Source organism: Notolabrus celidotus, chromosome 2 (genome assembly GCF_009762535.1).
Source record: "Notolabrus celidotus isolate fNotCel1 chromosome 2, fNotCel1.pri, whole genome shotgun sequence".
Lineage (NCBI taxonomy): Eukaryota > Metazoa > Chordata > Actinopteri > Labriformes > Labridae > Notolabrus > Notolabrus celidotus.
This window is the reverse complement of record NC_048273.1, coordinates 2,914,867-2,932,506: the sequence shown is the minus strand read 5'-3', so window position 1 is coordinate 2,932,506 and position 17,640 is coordinate 2,914,867. Positions and strand designations below refer to the sequence as shown.

Sequence of the window (17,640 nt, the reverse complement as noted above, 5' to 3'; positions counted from 1 at the left end):
TTTTAGTAGGGATGGGCAATGATTATTGAATAATCGTCGAATAGATGCCAATGATTATCAAATAGTATTTTGGCTTGAAATGCTGATCCCTAATTTATAGTAGATTTTTAAATGAGTGAAGTGAGTCAGAGTTGCGGATGTTTGGAGGGAGAGAGTTCTAGAGAGCTGGGGCAGCGATGGCAAAGGCTCTGTCCCCAGTGTGGTGCTCGGTCGAGGTGATGGGGGACAGGAAGTTTGCATCTGAGTGGGCGAGAAGGGGAGTGCTGTTTGAGGAGGTCCATCAGGTGTGAAGATGGGCGTGATGTGAGCTCTGCAGTGGGGGTGGGTTAGTAACAGGCGGCTGAGTTCTGAACGTGTTGTAGTTTTTGGAGGTCAGTAGAGGTATGAGGTAAAGTAAGTGGGTTACTCACAGGGGATGGCGGTCTGCTTGACCCCTTTATCCAGAGACCGACCAGAGTACGGTCACGAAATCCAGACTATCAAACACTGCAGACCAGCTCAGCTCACTGTCAATTTAACTTGCTTTAATAAGTCAAACCAAACGTTTGTGTCAGTGAACATGGACGCAATATTTGGACATTTTTCAGCACTTTGCACATCGATCAGCTGTTTGGGTCTTTAACGTACAAGTCAACTTAAATTTTGCCTCGTCCTGTAATGGTTACAATGTGAATTTTCATATATATATTCCAGCTTGGTGCACTGCAGGCAGGATGACCGGCTTACATACAACTGGATAACAAAAAAAACAACTACAACAATAAAAAAACATCCCTTGAAAGGTACACCAGGTAAAACAATATTAATTTGATAAGGATCAAGTCCAAATTGAGCAGTGCATGGCTCTTTAAGGTAGTTTTACTCATTTTTGCACACATTTGAATCTGCATCCTGACACAGAAATCATCCAAATGTCAGGTCAGAGGACAGACAGTTTGCACAGTCAATAGATGGCTTTACTGTCATGCTTCTCTCAGTCGCTCCCAGTGATTTTATTAATGTGTTGCACAGAAATCAAACCTGAAAACATCTCCACATAATCAGGCGTTTTAATCCACAACACAAACAGAAACATCTGATAAACCCTGGAGGGACTAACAGCTGTGAGACATGACGTATGGATTAAATCATAGACTCACCTTTCAGAGCAGGAGGTCAAAGGTCAGGAGAATTGATAGTCATCATTACGCTGTTTATGAAGCAATGAATTGAAGGTCATCAAGGCGGTAATGGTTTATTGGAACTGTGTCTATGTTTCCAAATTACTAAGAGTAATGATTAGTTAGTCTTATTGATAGGGTCAGATGCAACATGATTGATTTCACTATGGGCTAAATGTTAGCTGTTGTTGTTTGTCATGTACATAAAACCCTCAATAATTAGATTTTCCTTCAACATGCTCATCGGGTCTACTTAATTAAACAATAAACCCTCCAAATGTCTCTTTGTCCCAGTCCCCACTTACACACGTTTATTTTCCCTGTTCATTTTTCAGCTGCTTTTGACTCTGATAATTCATCATGAGAGATTATTAACTGCCACCGAGCATGTAATACTACAAATTGTTTTCCCACCGGCTACTCTTTTTGCTCTCCAATGCAATTTGTGTTCTTCTGTGTCAGACTGAAATATCTCATTGACGATATCTTGAGAAATAATTTGTAATGCTCCTCAATTTGACACTCGAATCAACTTTAATTAAAAATTGTGAAAGAATGCGAGCCAGAGCAGCAGAGGAATTATCTGATGAAGGAGAAAACAGCAAACAGGTTGGCATCGTCTGCATCAATCCCTCTGATGTGACGGAGGAGGAGAGGATTTTATAATGGAGAGTTCTGTTGGGACATGAGGGAGAAAGAACTCCAACTACAATCAATCAATCAATCTTTATTTAAACAGCACGGATCAGGTCTAGACCGTACTCTATGTTCTATTATTAAACAAAGACCCAGCATCAAGACCGGATCAGATCCAGTCTCATCTTCCAGACAGGACTCAGTCTGATCTCATCTTAATCCACCATGAGCAGAGCACTTTGCAGCATTTAGCAAGTTACAGTGGCAAGGACAAACTTCCTTTAACAGGCAGAAACCTCCAGCAGGACCAGACTCATGTTAGACACACATCTGCTGAGACCATGTTGGAGACAGGGATAGAGGGAGATGAAGAGAGAGAGAGATGATAGTGGGGAGACGGATAGTAGTAGTTGTAGCAGCTGGAGTCTGGCACGTCCACAGCAGCAGAGATCCAGAGGAACCTACGAGACAAGGGAGCTCAGGGACTCCAGAAAGGTCTAAGAAAAGAGAGAAGAGAGGGAGACCAGAAGAAAGAAAAAGAGGAGGATAAATGGTGAAAGAGTGACAGAAGGAAAGGACGGGATAAGTAAAGGAGACATAAAGGATGAAGAAACATGGAAAGAACAAAGAGAGAAAGAAAGAAAGAAAGAAAGAAAGAAAGAAAGAAGAAAAGAGAGGAAGAAAGACAGAAAGAAAGAAAGAAAGACAGAATTGAAGGAAGCAAGGATGGATGGAATCGAAAAAGGCTTGAAAGAAAGAAGGAAGGAACGAAAGGAAGGAAGGAAGGAAGGAAGGAAGGAGGAAGGAAGGAAGGAAATGAAAGGGGCTTGAAAGAACTAAGGAAGGAATTAAAGGAAAAAGGAATAAAAGAGAGAAAGAAGGAAGAAAGAAAGAAAGAAAGAAAGAAAGAAAGAAAGAAATAAAGAAAGAAAGAAAGAAAGAAAGAAAGAAAGAAAGGATGATTAACAGACCCCAAAAAGGAATCTACAGCAGAGATCCAGAGGAACCTACGAGACAAGGGAGCTCAGGGACTCCAGAAAGGTCTAAGAAAAGAGAAAAGAGAGGGAGACCAGAAGAAAGAAAAAGAGGAGAAGAAATAGTGAAAGATTGACAGAAGGAAAGGATGGGATAAGTAAAGGAGAAAGAAAGAAAGAAAGAAAGAAAGAAAGAAATTAAGAAAGAAAGAAAGAAAGAAAGGAAAAATGAATAAAAGAGAGAAAGAAAGAAGGAAGAAAAAAGAGAAAGAAGTGAAAGTAAGAAAGAAAAGAAAGAAGGACAGAAAAGAAAGGATGAATAACAGACCCCAAAAAAGGAATCTACAGCAGAGATCCAGAGGAACCTACGAGACAAGGGAGCTCAGGGACTCCAGAAAGGTCTATGGTTAGTAACTTTAATGGGACAGGAAGAGTTAAAGTGAGAGACAGGCAGAGAGAGGAGAGAGAGAGAAAGACAGGATCCCAGTGTGTCAGTCTAAGCCTATAGCAGCATAACTAAGACCTGGTCCAAGCCTGATCCAGCTCTAACTATAAGCTTTATCAAAAAGGAAAGTTTGAAGCCTACTCTTAAAAGTAGAGAGGGTGTCTGCCTCCCGGACCCTGACTGGTAGATGATTCCAAAGGAGAGGTTTCCTGATAGCTAAAGGCGGGTCCTGAGGAAATGCTACATTCAAATTCATGCTAGTTTTCTGAGACTACCAACCCTAGCTTTAATCGTCCTCTCTGCAGAGCTACTAATACGATGTACTGGACAGCTACTTAACAGGCTAACAGATCTGTGTACTCTGGTGCTATTAGCTATTAGCTATTTTCAACTAAATGATAACTTAATTATGAACTAAAAGGAGCCTTTTGTGCATTTCTGTCACATCTGAGGACCCATTATGATGAAGCAGAAAGGCCTCAGGTCAAATTAAAAGCTTTTATTTAAAATGCAGATTTCGTATGTGATTAAAATCACCAACAAAGAAGCATCATTGTGTTATTGGTTTGTGTCATTGTGATGTTTCAGTGCTCAAAGAATGGATCAGAGAAACACCATGTGGTAATGTGTGATGCTTCCTTATTCAAAAACGTATGTTGAGTTTGTTCCCTTCGCTCACCTTTTGCTTTCAGCTCATTTCAGCTCCATCTAATGCCAAACAACAAAAGAAAGACTCAAAGAAAGTGGACCTGGTTCAAGTCCAGCTTAGCCGTGCTGGGGCTTAACAAAGGGGCTCTGGGGTGTTTCGTCCTGTGGGAGCTCTGTGCTGTGGAAAAAGATTCGATGAGTCATCGTCTGCAGTGTTTGGGGCAAAGAAGCATCGGTCAGTCAACAGTTAAAATCAAAACAGCTCACGGTGTTCTTCACCTCAGCTTCCCAGAGGAATCTTAAACTCTAGTTGAAAGTTTAGAGGATGGGTGGGTATGTGTGTAATTGTTTATTTTCCTTGCCCAAGGACATCTCAGATGGCGAATAATGAGAGAAAATAGAGCAGCTGATTAGCATTGCATGCATAAATCAACGGTTTGTTATGTTCCTAACTACGCCTCCATCTCAGCCCCCTCCACCTTGGATGTGCACGTCCATCAAATTAGCAACATCATTAGCAAATCCTCTCTGCAACATATTTCTACTCCTTCCTTCTGCCCATTCTCAAAACCCGTTTCTGCTTCTAAAGTGCACCTGTTGGGCAGATAAGAGCCCATTCAAACACAATTTGGATTTACTCTGAGCTGCTAAGGCTCTGATTCGGTTAGGTAGACTGAGATATGCAGGGTATCTTGTTGATAAGGCAACAGAGAGAGGTTGCTGTTTTCGCATGACACAAACAGAAGAGAAGAAGTCATGAATTTATATGAGTTCCAACAGCAATGAAGCAACAGAGAGCGTCGCCGCTGCCAGGTTTACCAGGCCGGGGCCCGACGCAGTAATTTTATGGGTTCATCCAGAGCTAGTGAGGTGTAAAATAGACTGTGGCGATAGACCAAACACACTCAGTAGCAGCCCTTGTGTTTCCACCAGGGCTCTGAAATCATACTCGGGGAGAACAATGAGTTGTGGAGCTGCGCAGAAAGTCATCGCAGCCTGATGCAAGAGACGTGCCAAGAAGGCTTCGCTTTGCATAACAATTTGTAGAGGACTCAGAGGAGAGCTTCAAAGCAGAATAACACACAGACCAATTTAATCATCACTAACGAGGAACATTTCTGAGGGCGCAACAGGTGGATGTTAACCCGAGGATTTAAACTGAAATCTTATTCATCAAAAACAAATAATAGTGTTGTTTCATGAATGTCTCCCGTGATGTTGCAGCTTTTATTATTTTGAACAGGAAGAAGAGAAATACTCGACCTGACTGGACCGTGGAGCTCGTAAGCACAGTGCAGGGTTCTCCTCAGATCGTACCCTTTTTGATCAGGCGTGATAAACCTCCAGGCTCAGATCGATATTCGGTCATATTTCACCTGCTTGCATCACAAAAAAAACACAACTACTTCACAAGGATCTAAAGTTTATTTCTGACTGACCGTTGACTTCAAAGTAATCAAACATTTAAGAAGCAGAGCCCAACACATGGCAGGGGGCTCTGCAGTGGACGTCGATTCAATTCAATGGAACTCTCAAAACCTGTAAACAATAATAATAATAATAATCCTCTTTAGGTAACACTTTACAATAAGGGTCCCTTAATTAGCGTTAGTTAATGCATTATTAAGCATTAATTAACAGTTTAATAATCGTTATAATGTATTACCTAACATTAACTAACACATTAGTTAATGCATTAATAAGCGGTTAATTAATGTCCACTGCTCAGAGTTAATTAATACATTATTAAGCATTAATAAAAGTTACAAAACTTAATTAGTTAACCATTAGTGAATGCTTTCTGGACCCTTATTGTAAAGTGGGTAACACTTTATATTAACTACACAGTTTTAAGCATTAATTAAGCATTAATTAATACTTAACTCATCATCTGTAAAGCATTGTTCATACATTAATACTCATTTATATATCATGTACAAACACAGTTATAAATGTTTTATTATTCATGAATATGACTCTCTATAATGTGTTAACTAACTCTTTGTTCATACTTTATAAATGATGGATTCACCAAATACAAATGAGCTATTATGGTCATTATAAAGCAGTTATAAACACATTTACAGGTTATGATTCTAACATTTAGTAAGGGTTAGTGAACACCTTATTACATAGCACATTATGATTAATCAAGGTAGTCACAAAGGACTTGTAAGCTGCTTGTTCATGGTTTTGTGAGCTGATCTAAAGTGAGGACTTTTTATGCTTTACAAAGAATTCATTAATGAGATTTAAGACCAGCAGCACCTTAAAACACAGAAGTCACAGATATTGATTCAACAGAATAAGGAAACAGACACATGTACTTAAACTTGTATTCATTAAAAGGAAACAACCTCTGTATAAAACCGCGTTTATCAAAATAACTCTTCATATGAACTTAAAATACTCTGCAACTGAAAAAGAAAATCTCTCAAACTTAAAGGTGCTCACAGTGGAAAAACTCAAATAAAATATGACATATCAAATATATAAAAAGACACAGTAACATTTAAACTCTGGCTGTATGAAACCATTTGTAAACACAAGTTAAAATGCAGCTGCAAAACTGAACAATAAATTGGATTCTGTGTTTTAAGGTGCTGCTGGTCTTAAATCTCATTAATGAATTATTTGTAAAGCATAAAAAGTCCTCACTTTAAATCAGCTCACAAGACAATGAACAAGCAGCTTATAAGTCCTTTGTGACTACCTTGATTAATCATATGTAATAAGGTGTTCACTAACCCTTACTAAATGTTAGAATCATAACCTGTAAATGTGTTTATAACTGGTTTATAATGACCATAATAGCTCATTTGTATTTGGTGAATCCATCATTTATAAAGTATGAACAAAGAGTTAGTTAACACATTATAGAGAGTCATATTCATGAATAATAAAACATTTATAACTGTGTTTGTACATGATATATAAATGAGTATTAATGTATGAACAATGCTTTACAGATGATGAGTTTAGTATTAATTAATGTTTAATTAATGCTTAAAAGTGTGTAGTTAATATAAAGTGTTACCGTAAAGTGTAACACATGTATCCCTTAGGTAACACATTATAAATGCTAAACTGCCTCATAAGCATTACTTAACCATGATTAAGCATTAGTGAATGCTTTCTGGACCCTTATTGTAAAGTGTAACACATGTATCCCTTAGGTAACACATACGCTGAAGCAAAATGAGTTGAAATGTAGTTGAAGCAACACATATAAAGAATTCAACACATTTTATTTAGAATAAAACAGATAATCACAGATAACATCTCAACTGGCACAGAGAAGTACGGTGGCCCTGAGAGCTCACAGCACTGCAACTTAAGAAAACACATGCAAAAAGACAAAACACAAGCAAATTAAGAAAACATCTTCATCAATTTGACAACACATGCGCAGCATTTAGAAAACGCGATGCAAAGACCACAACACAATACATTAGAAAAACGTGCTGCAAATAGACAGCAACACAACACAAGTGTTTCCAGAGGACACTTAAAAGTGATGCACACGCTTATGCTTATGAGGCAGTTTAGCATTTATAATGTGTTACTTAAGTGATGCATGTGTTACACTTTACAATAAGGGTCCAGAAAGCATTCACTAATGGTTAACTAATTAAGTTTTGTAACTTTTATTAATGCTTAATAATGTATTAATTAACTCTGAGCAGTGGACATTAATTAACTGCTTATTAATGCACTAACTAATGTGTTAGTTAATGTTAGGTAATACATTATAACGATTATTAAACTATTATTAAACTGTTAATTAATGCTTAATAATGCATTAACTAATGCTAATTAAGGGACCCTTATTGTAAAGTGTTACCGATCTTTATTCATAGCACCTCTCTAAACAGGGTTACAAAAATCAATCAATCAATCAGACTTTATTTATAAAGCGCTTTTCATACAATGACATTGCAACACAAAGTGCTGCACAAGAAAAACAACTTCAAATAGAATAAATTAAGAAAAAGATCCCAGCCCAGACCCGCCCCACAGTCCTAAAGTTAACAACACAATATGCAACAATAGTAATAAAAACAATACAAATAAAATAAATAAATCTAAATAATTTGCTGAATGAACTGAGGAAACCCTCTCATGTTATCTTAATGAGGAAACACTGGAGGTAAAATAAGATGTTAAAACTCAACACAGGAAATTTAAATCACCAAAGTAAAATACATTTCTAAGATAATAAAAGACTCAAATATTAAACCATTAAAAGAAAATAAGATGTGAGGCTTAAAATAAATAAATAAGTTGATAAATAAATAAAGTGGAATAAAAGTGACTAAATTTGAAATAGATAATAAATAAATAAATAAATAAAACTGTTAAGAATAAAAATAAAACTCAGTTAAAAGCAAGAATAAAAAGGTCGGTCTTGAGTCTCTTTCAATCAAGTCAGCCACGCCCTTATTTGGGCAAAACTCTTTAGTTTAATATCTTCAAAAATAACAAGTTATAAAAACATTTTATGAACCAGGCTGTAAACATGTTTATTTATGCTGTAAAGATCGTCTTCTTTGAATTGGTGTGTGTGTGGTTTCTGGTGTTTCTGCAGCCAGCCTCTAGTGGACACTTGAGGAACTGCAGTTTATAGCACTTCTGCATTTGCTTCATATTTCAGACCACAAGCACTCATCTTTCTGCACATAGAAATGAAAGGAGGTTCACTCAAAGAGAAACTGCTTGATTGGGTGATCTTACAGACACTACATGAACAACACTCACCATCCCGACCAGCTATATCCCTTTACCTGATCCTCACTAAGAACTAAAGAGATTCATAGTGCTAAAATGTTCCCATACTACCCCTGACAGGATCCAGGATCAGCACAGAGATAAGACGGTCTACTTTGTGCATGGTGTTTTGAAAAATGATCTCAAGATAAAAGTTCCTAATGGTGGCTTTAAATGTCTGTCAGCTGCACGGCTGTGAAATGACTGATCAAACTGTAAGCATGCATTCCAGGTACAGCCTTGGAGTAGTTTCTGAAAAGTGCTGGGCTAATTCTGATATTTACGTTGCAAGCATAGAGACGGAGGAGAAGTTACTGCAGCAGTGATAACTCTCTCCCGTTGTAAAACCTCGCCTCGCAGGAGAATAAATTGCTATGCAGCGTGTTGTCATCATAAGCCTTCAAAGTATACCGGCTGGATCGTATTTCATCCCCCCGGCGAACGAGACCCGCGCAAGTTCAACCAGCTGGTAGGCAACATTCACCTTCCAGCCTCCCCTATCTGATCCTCGGTGCTGAAATAGAGCTATGGTAATGCTGCTTAGCCTAGAGCTCAGGGTGAGAGGATTCATCGCAGGCATATCTGAGGGAGAGCCGGAGCAAATCCACCGACATGTCAGATATGCTTTAAAGAGAATCAAAGAAAGGAGTGAAGTTGTTCACTTTTGAGGATTTTCTGCTTGACTTTGTGTTCTCTGTGATATGTCCCTGTTCTGAAAACCTCAAAGTTTGATGTGTTTATGTTAAGCACTTAGTGGATGTGCACTGAAAGTAAAGATGCATGCTGACCTTTAGGGTTCTCATACACATGTGAGCAGGAACTTTACCCTGGAACTACGTGTGTTTTGACCGGTGGACCCAGGGTGTAAATTTAGTTCAAGGCCCCTGCTAGGGGGGTAGTACTTTTCAAAGGTCCCAGGACTTCCTGGGGGCGGGGCCTGCAATGCTGAACGTGTCTGATTGGTAGATTAACCGCAGTGTTTTTACTCCCCCCTCCGTCCACAATAACATCACACACATCTGTGATTCTCTTGATTTCTCTTTCTTTCATTAGTTTTTATTTGTTCTATCTTTTTTGTATGTGTGTGTACTTTTCAAAAGAAGAAGCTGTGATTCTCTTGATTTAGCAGCTTGTAACAGTAGTCTTCTCTCAGCCCACCGTGAATGCGTCTCTCCTCCCGGTGTTCCGGTTTTAAAAGTGACCCTGTAAACTGGAGCCCTTCAGCTGAACGTGTCAGTGTTTGTGGAGTTTACACAGCTGTTGAAACACAGAGGGAGTTCCTGGGAATGCAAACTAGTTTAGTTTTTATTAAGATTTCAAAATATCCTCATCAGATATTTAATGATGGTCTAAAGACGTTTATGAGGGATGCATCCGGCTGAGAGTCTCCAGTTAACAGGGTCGCCGTTTAAACCAAAACACCGGCCGATCTCTGCCACGGCTTTTAGTAGTTGAAAAGGATTTTAAAGCCGTGTTGAAAGGTCTTTGCTACTCGCGCTTATCTCCTCTCACGTGTTGATTCATTTATTGCTTTTTACATGTTTTTAACTGCAGGCACAAAATTTTCACTTTTTTTCATGTTTTTCTGCTTTTGGAGCACAATTTCAAATTTGAGGGAAATACATTTTTTCGACAGGCTCAGGGTCAAATTTTTTTTGTCAAAATGTCCTTTCCCAAAAAAAAATCAAAATTTTTGTTAATTTTTTTTTCGAAATTTTTTGGGTAATTTTTTATTTTTTTCAAAAAAAAAATTTTCAAATGTTTTTTTCAAAAAAAGTTTCAAAATTTTTTTTTTTTTTCAAAATTTCCCAAAAACCATTCACTGTCATTGTTTTTTCCATCTTTGATGAATGGCATTCATCTTTGTTTTACTGCCCTCTACTGGTCTGGTGGTGTAGTGTCAAAGGATTTTAAAGCCGTGTTGAAACGTCTTTGCTACTCGCGCTTATCTCCTCTCACGTGTTGATTCATTCTTTGCTTTTTCCATGTTTTTAACCGCAGGCACAAAATTTTCACTTTTTTTCATGTTTTTCTGCTTTTGGAGCACAACTTCAAATTTGAGGGAAATACATTTTTTCGACAGGCTCCGGGTCAAATTTTTTTTCAATTTTTTTTTGTCAAAATGTTCTATCAAAAAAAAAAATCTAATTATTTGTGTTAATTTTTTTTTTTCAAATTTTTTTTGTTAATTTTTTTTTTTTTTTCAATTTTTTTTTCCAAAAAAATATTTTCAAATTTCTTTTTTCAAATTTCTTTTTTCAGATTTCTTTTTTCAAAATTTTTTTTTCAAATTTTTTTTTTTTCTAAATTTCCCAAAAACCATTCACAGTCATTGTTTTTTCCATCTGTGATGAATGGCATTCGTCTTTGTTTTACTGCCCTCTACTGGTCTGGTGGTGTAGTGTCAAAGGATTTAAAGCCGTGTTGAAACGTCTTTGCTACTCGCGCTTATCTCCTCTCACGTGTTGATTCAGTGAATCCATCTGTGATGAAATATAGCACCATCTAAAACAGACCAGCTGAGTCTCTTCATGCTAACAGGCTAACTGTTGTGTTGCTCATAATGATACCTGCCTGTCCGTCTGCTTCTATGGAGTCATCTGTGATGAATGGCATTCGTCTTTGTTTTACTGCCCTCTACTGGTCTGGTGGTGTAGTGCATTTACTTAATTTTTTCTCCATACTTCACTGGCCTGATTTGCACAATCTACCCGGGACTTCAGCCCACGGTCGAAACACAGACAACAATGGGGGCACAGGAACCTTTTAGTTCAGGGGGCTAAAAGACCCCGGATCTCTTGGTTGAAATGCACCTATATTCACCTTTTGGTTTCCACTCTCCCTCCCCAAGTGAAGCAGCCTCTTCCTCCTCTTTTCTGTTTCATGATGTGGTAAATAAACTTTGTGTTCAGCGTTGGGAAACAAGGCCATAACGATCCTTGGAGAGACCGTGCAACAGAATTTTTAGAGCTTGTTATGGCGGCAAAACAGACGGCCTTTATGAAGCATTCAACCCTGCATCATAGCTCCTCTAATTTCATTGCCATGCCCACTTGTGTGTGTTAGATGCATGATCCATAATGCATCCAGATCTCATTTCACTTTGATTATTTTTATACGTTTGTACTCGACTTGTTTCTCACCTGTGCAGACTCGTGAGGTTCTCACTTCCTCTGTGTGGAGGTGAGATGCTTCCAAACACAGCTTCACTTTTTAATGTCACATGTGTCACCTCTCTCTTCTTCACCCTCAGGTAACCGCGCTCTGAATAGATCATTCAAAACCTATATTTAATAGAGACACCTCAGAGCCACACTTAATCTTCCTTTAATTTCAATAATATATTAATATTAAACAAAGGCATTTATAGATTATATTCAGTTACACATCCACAGGATTAAATATCACAGGGGTGGCAATTCATGCCAAACTGAGTTTAGTATAGTGTTCCAAAGCTCTTAATTATGGCTTTTATTCATCGGGAGACCATGTTTGGAATCACAATAATTGCAATAGACGCACAAGTGACTAATTTAATCGCCTTAGGAGAGAGAAGGGAGCGTCTGAGGTACATTTGATATTGAATTCAAGAGAACAATACCCTGAAAACACAAAAATGTAGTTAAAATGTGCAAAATGGCAATTTTGGCAACCCCTCAAAGCCTCTGGAAACGTAAATGGAATATTTAAAATTCATACAGAATATCAAAATGTAATGTGTAATCAAGCTTCAACAACAATCTGAATGAAAATAAACATCCAAAACTCTGTTCAAAAACATCTGATTTTACAGGTCAGAGCGTCTCTCAGGACTGTGTGGGCGTGGCCTAACTCTTTGATTGACAGGTCAAGAGAGAGTTCACAGCCTGCATGTTTGAGCCGTCTGACTCTGAATCTAGAGACATCAAAACTCCAGAATCACAAAATACTTCAGGATCAGGACTTCTATCATTTATTAGTTTTATCACTCCCTAGTCTCCGGGGCAACAGGACCATGGGACGCCCGGAGCAGAGGAGGCTGAAGTGTAGTATGTGCACGCAGAGGAGCTCGGCTCTGGGTGTCAGATGGAGCTGTTTGGAGACAGTTAGTGAACCGGTCCTGGGGAATGTTAGTGAACCGGTCCTGGGGAAAGTTGGTGAACCGGTCCTGGGGAAAGTTAGTGAACCGGTCCTGGGTTAAGTTAGTGAACCGGTCCTGGGGAAAGTTAGTGAACCGGTCCTGGGGAAAGTTAGTGAACCAGTCCTGGGTAAAGTTAGTGAACCGGTCCTGGGGAAAGTTAGTGAACCAGTCCTGGGGACAGTTAGTGAACCGGTCCTGGGGACAGTTAGTGAACCGGTCCTGGGGAAAGTTAGTGAACCGGTGCCCGAGGTTAATGTTAGTGAACCGGTCCTGGTTAAGTTAGTGAACCGTCCTGGGGAAAGTTAGTGACCGGTCCTGAGGAAATTTAGTGGACCGGTCCTGGGGAAAGTTTGTGACCTCGGTCCTGGGAAAGTTAGTGAACAGTCCTGGGGAAAGTTAGTGGATCGGTCCTGGGGGAAGTTGGCGAACCGGTCTCTGGGGAAGTTAGTGGACCAGTCCCTGGGGAAGGTAGTGGACCAGTCCTGGGGAAAGTTAGTGACCCGGTCCTGGGGAAAGTTGGCGAACCGGTCCTGGGGAAAGTTAGTGGACCAGTCCTGGGGAAAGGTAGTGGACCAGTCCTGGGGAAAGTTGGCGAACCGGTCCTGGGGAAAGTTAGTGGACCGGTCCTGGGGAAAGTTAGTGGACCGGTCCTGGGGAAAGTTAGTGGACCGGTCCTGGGGAAAGTTAGTGGACCAGTCCTGGGGAAAGTTAGTGAACCGGTCCTGGTGAAATGAGCTGAGCATATGCGGGACTGTTTTAACCACTCGGCCGTGGCTCAACTCAACCGCGTCCTAAAGTTTCCCCAAATCCACAACAGTTAGGAAATAGAAGAATGACAACAAGCTGTCAGGAGACGGTCTGAGCAGGAGCGGAGGAGTTTTGTTGAACATGTGTGCACGTGACTCAGTGTTTCATTTCTGATTGGTTGGATATTTATTACGTAATAAATATCAGGTTGAACCAGCCCCCTTAAAACCCAGAGTGAAAACGTGTTAAAAACGTCATTGAACATATTTGAAAAATGGAGTTGAGTTCTAATATTTTTACATAGTTTGAAGTATTTACATACGGTCTGAAATATCTTAGGTAGAAGGTTTTGTTGATTTGTGTTACCAGAGGCTTTAAATGTGCATGACTGTGCAGTAATCTCATTTGTTATGTACATTATTTCTCTACTCCAGTGAGTTCACAAAGAGGAGATTTCTCTAAAGTAAGAAACAATAGGAGCAGATCTGTGAGCAGGGATGAGATCATGTCTCTAACAGGGATGATTTCACCTTTTATGCCCCGTGTATCTTTCATACTATTCATAAGCGTATGAGGTCATGGTATAAAAACAAACCAGGCCCCATGAGCACACTATGAGCACGCTTCCATTCATCCTACTTGCAGGTATATGTGCTCACAGGATCCATGAGTATTTTCTTTGACTTCAGGGTCACATTAAGTTTCCTTCGCCTCAGAATCTTTATTCAAAGTAGCTTGGCATGAGACGAAGAGCAGAGGAGTAACTCCCCTGCACGCTGTGAAAATAGTAAAACAGTGATGTAACCAAACAGATTTAAGAGGCAGAGTTTTCACTCTTTCCTCTTAATCCAACATTTATTATTTTGATGTTTTCTAGATCCAGTCCCATCTTCCAGACAGGACTCAGTCTGATCTCATCTTAATCCACCATGAGCAGAGCACTTTGCAGCATTTAGCAAGTTACAGTGGCAAGGACAAACTTCCTTTAACAGGCAGAAACCTCCAGCAGGACCAGACTCATGTTAGACACACATCTGCTGAGACCGTGTTGGAGAGAGGGATAGAGGGAGATGAAGAGAGAGAGAGAGATGATAGTGGGGAGACGGATAGTAGTAGTTGTAGCAGCTGGAGTCTGGACCACGTCCACAGCAGCAGAGATCCAGAGAAACCTACGAGACAAGGGAGCTCAGGGACTCCAGAAAGGTCTAAGGAAAGAGAGAAGAGAGGGAGACCAGAAGAAAGAAAAAGAGGAGAATAAATGGTGAAGGAATGATGGAAGGAAAGGAGGGGATAGGAAAGGGAGACATAAAGGATGAGGAAACATGGAAAGAAAGAAGGAAAGAAAGAAAGAAAGAAGGTTGAAAGGAAAAGGGAATGAAAGAAAGAAAGAAGCAATGAAAGAAAGAAAGAAAGAGAGAAGGAAAGAAGGAAAGAAAGGGAATGAAAGAGAAAGAAAGAAGAACAGAAAAGAAAGAAAGAAAGAAAGAAAGAAAGAAAGAAAGAAAGAAAGAAAGAAAGAAACGAAAAAAGGCTTGAAACAAAGAAGGAAGGAATTAAAGGAATAAAAGAAACAAAGAAACAAAGAAGGAAGGAATTAAAGGAAAAAGGAATAAAAGAAAGAAAGAAAGAAAGAAAGAAAGAAAGAAAGAAAGAAAGAAAGAAAGAAAGAAACGAAAGAAAGAAAGAAGGAAGGATTGAAAGGAAAAAGGAATGAAAGAAAGAAGCAATGAAAGAAAAAAGAACAGAAAAGTAAGAAAGAAAGAAAGAAACGAAAAAGGCTTGAAAGAAAGAAGGAAGGAATTAAAGGAAAAAGAAACAAAGAAACAAAGAAACAAAGAAACAAAGAAAGGATGAATAACAGACCCCAAAGAAAGGAATCTACAGCAGAGATCCAGAGGAACCTACGAGACAAGGGAGCTCAGGGACTCCAGAAAGGTCTATGGTTAGTAACTTTAATGGGACAGGAAGAGTTAAAGTGAGAGACAGGCAGAGAGAGGAGAGAGAGGGAAAGACAGGATCCCATTGTGTCAGTCTAAGCCTATAGCAGCATAACTAAGACCTGGTCCAAGCTGATCCAGCTCTAACTATAAGCTTTATCAAAAAGGAAAGTTTTAAGCCTACTCTTAAAAGTAGAGAGGGTGTCTGCCTCCTGGATCCTGACTGGTAGATGATTCCAAAGGAGAGGTGCCTGATAACTGAAGGCTCGACCTCCCATACTACTTTTAGACTTTCGATCAGCATTTTAGTCATCATTTTTTTTCTTCAACTTCCAAATGTGTTCATCTTGATAAGGTTTCAACCAATAAACTCTTTTCTCAGCTCATCCACATCATTTGATTGCTCATGATTAAGATCCTTCTTAAGCGACTCTGAGAGTATAATCATCAGAACCGTGGAGGCCTCTCCGTATGTGTGTCTTTGAGCGTGAGGGAAGAAGCAACACCAGATGGAGTGAGGCCGGCAGAAGGCTAGCTCAAAACTAATATACCTCACTCCTACAGGGAAACATAGGCTCTGTATAGAGGTGGGAATCAATAAGATTTCATCAATGTCAATGCCATTGTTGATTCTGCTTATCAATCAAATTCCTTATCAATTCTCCTAACGATTCCTGAGTATTATTTTAAGGGGTAAAAAAGTAGTTCTACACAGTCTTCCACAACAAAAGGAACCATTTTATTTTTTCCAAAATTATGTCTGCATAAGACTGAACATGAACATATTCAACTTGAACATACTGAACAATAGGTTGGCCTCATTCTCGGCCGCTTGAGTCCGGACGTGGACCCTCGAGCCTGGAGGAAAAGACTTTGAATTTGGAGAGGAGAAACGCTTTTCCTCCAGGGTCATCGTGGACTTATTTTACCCGCTCTTGGTGCCTCATTTTCGGCCATGTGAGTCCGGATGTGGACCCTCGAGCCTGGACGAAAAGACTTTGAATTTGGAGAGGAGAAACGCTTTTCCTCCAGGGTCATCATGGACGTATTTTACCCGCTCTCGGTGCCTCATTTTCGGCCGCGTGAGTCCGGATGTGGACCCTCGAGCCTGGAGGAAAAGACTTTGAATTTGGAGAGGAGAAACGCTTTTCCTCCAGGGTCATCGTGGACTTATTTTACCCGCTCTCGGTGCCTCATTTTCGGCCATGTGAGTCCGAAAGTGGCCCCTGGAGCCTGGAGGAACATACTTTGAATTTGGAGGGGATTTAAACGCTTCATGGGGGTCATCATGAAGATTTAACCCGTTCTCGGTGCCTCACTTTCAGCCGCTTGAGTTCGGACGTGGCCCCTGGAGCCTGGAGGAAAGCGTCCCGACTCCGAATGGGGAGAGGTAGTGACGTGATGAGTCGTTAAGAAGAATCGATAACATTTGAGGTGTACAATTCCAATGGAATTGATCAATTGGAACCGGTTCCAAGTCGGATCCAGTTTTTGATTCCCACCCTGAGCTCTGTACTCAGTTGGTATTCAAACTTTTAGCACCACTGCATCTACTATTCAAGCAAACCTGCACCGTGACATGCAGATCAATGTAAGCACTATATGCCCCTGTTCACTCTCCTGTTTGACCGACAAGCTGTCATATTTCCACCCTCAGATGTTAAAACCGTCCTGAGAACACTTTGTACTACGCCACAAACCCTCAAAAGAACCCTGAACCAGCCCGCCAATTACACACTGTCATTAAGATTCGGCGCCTGGCTCTGCTGACACTTTCAATTGGCGCCAACATGGCAGCTGCATGAGAGGGCAGGTCCGGCAGGTCAGCGGTGGGACATGGGGTCACATCAACCGTCTGATGTGATGTCAGAAGTTGAGCCTCCGGGTTCAGCAGACCTCACAGAGTCACAGAGAGAGTGAGCCAGACCGGGCAGGATGTGGAAGGTTTTGATAGGGCATGTTTGATGAATGAGGGAATGCTGATAAGTCCTAGATCGTTGATGCCCATGAAGGCTGCAGCAGGAACTCACCGGGTCATAAACTGCAGTCGGCTTTCCCGACATTTGCATCAGAGATCAGGGCGTTTGATTTGTCTTGCAGCTTAAATTTTTAATGCGAGTCATAAAGTGCATTACAGGAATAAAATAATATAACAAAACAGAATGAATAAAACAGAAGAACACATTAACAGATCACAGGCTATAAA

The 17,640-nt window shown here is 40.0% G+C and overlaps 1 protein-coding gene across 1 annotated transcript in view; it reads left to right on the top strand.

Annotated features, from left to right (window-relative positions):
• The window catches only part of kdm4b (lysine (K)-specific demethylase 4B), a 108,750-nt gene that overhangs the window by 31,590 nt on the left and 59,520 nt on the right, over positions 1 to 17,640 (top strand). The gene's annotated exons all lie outside the window — the stretch shown is intronic.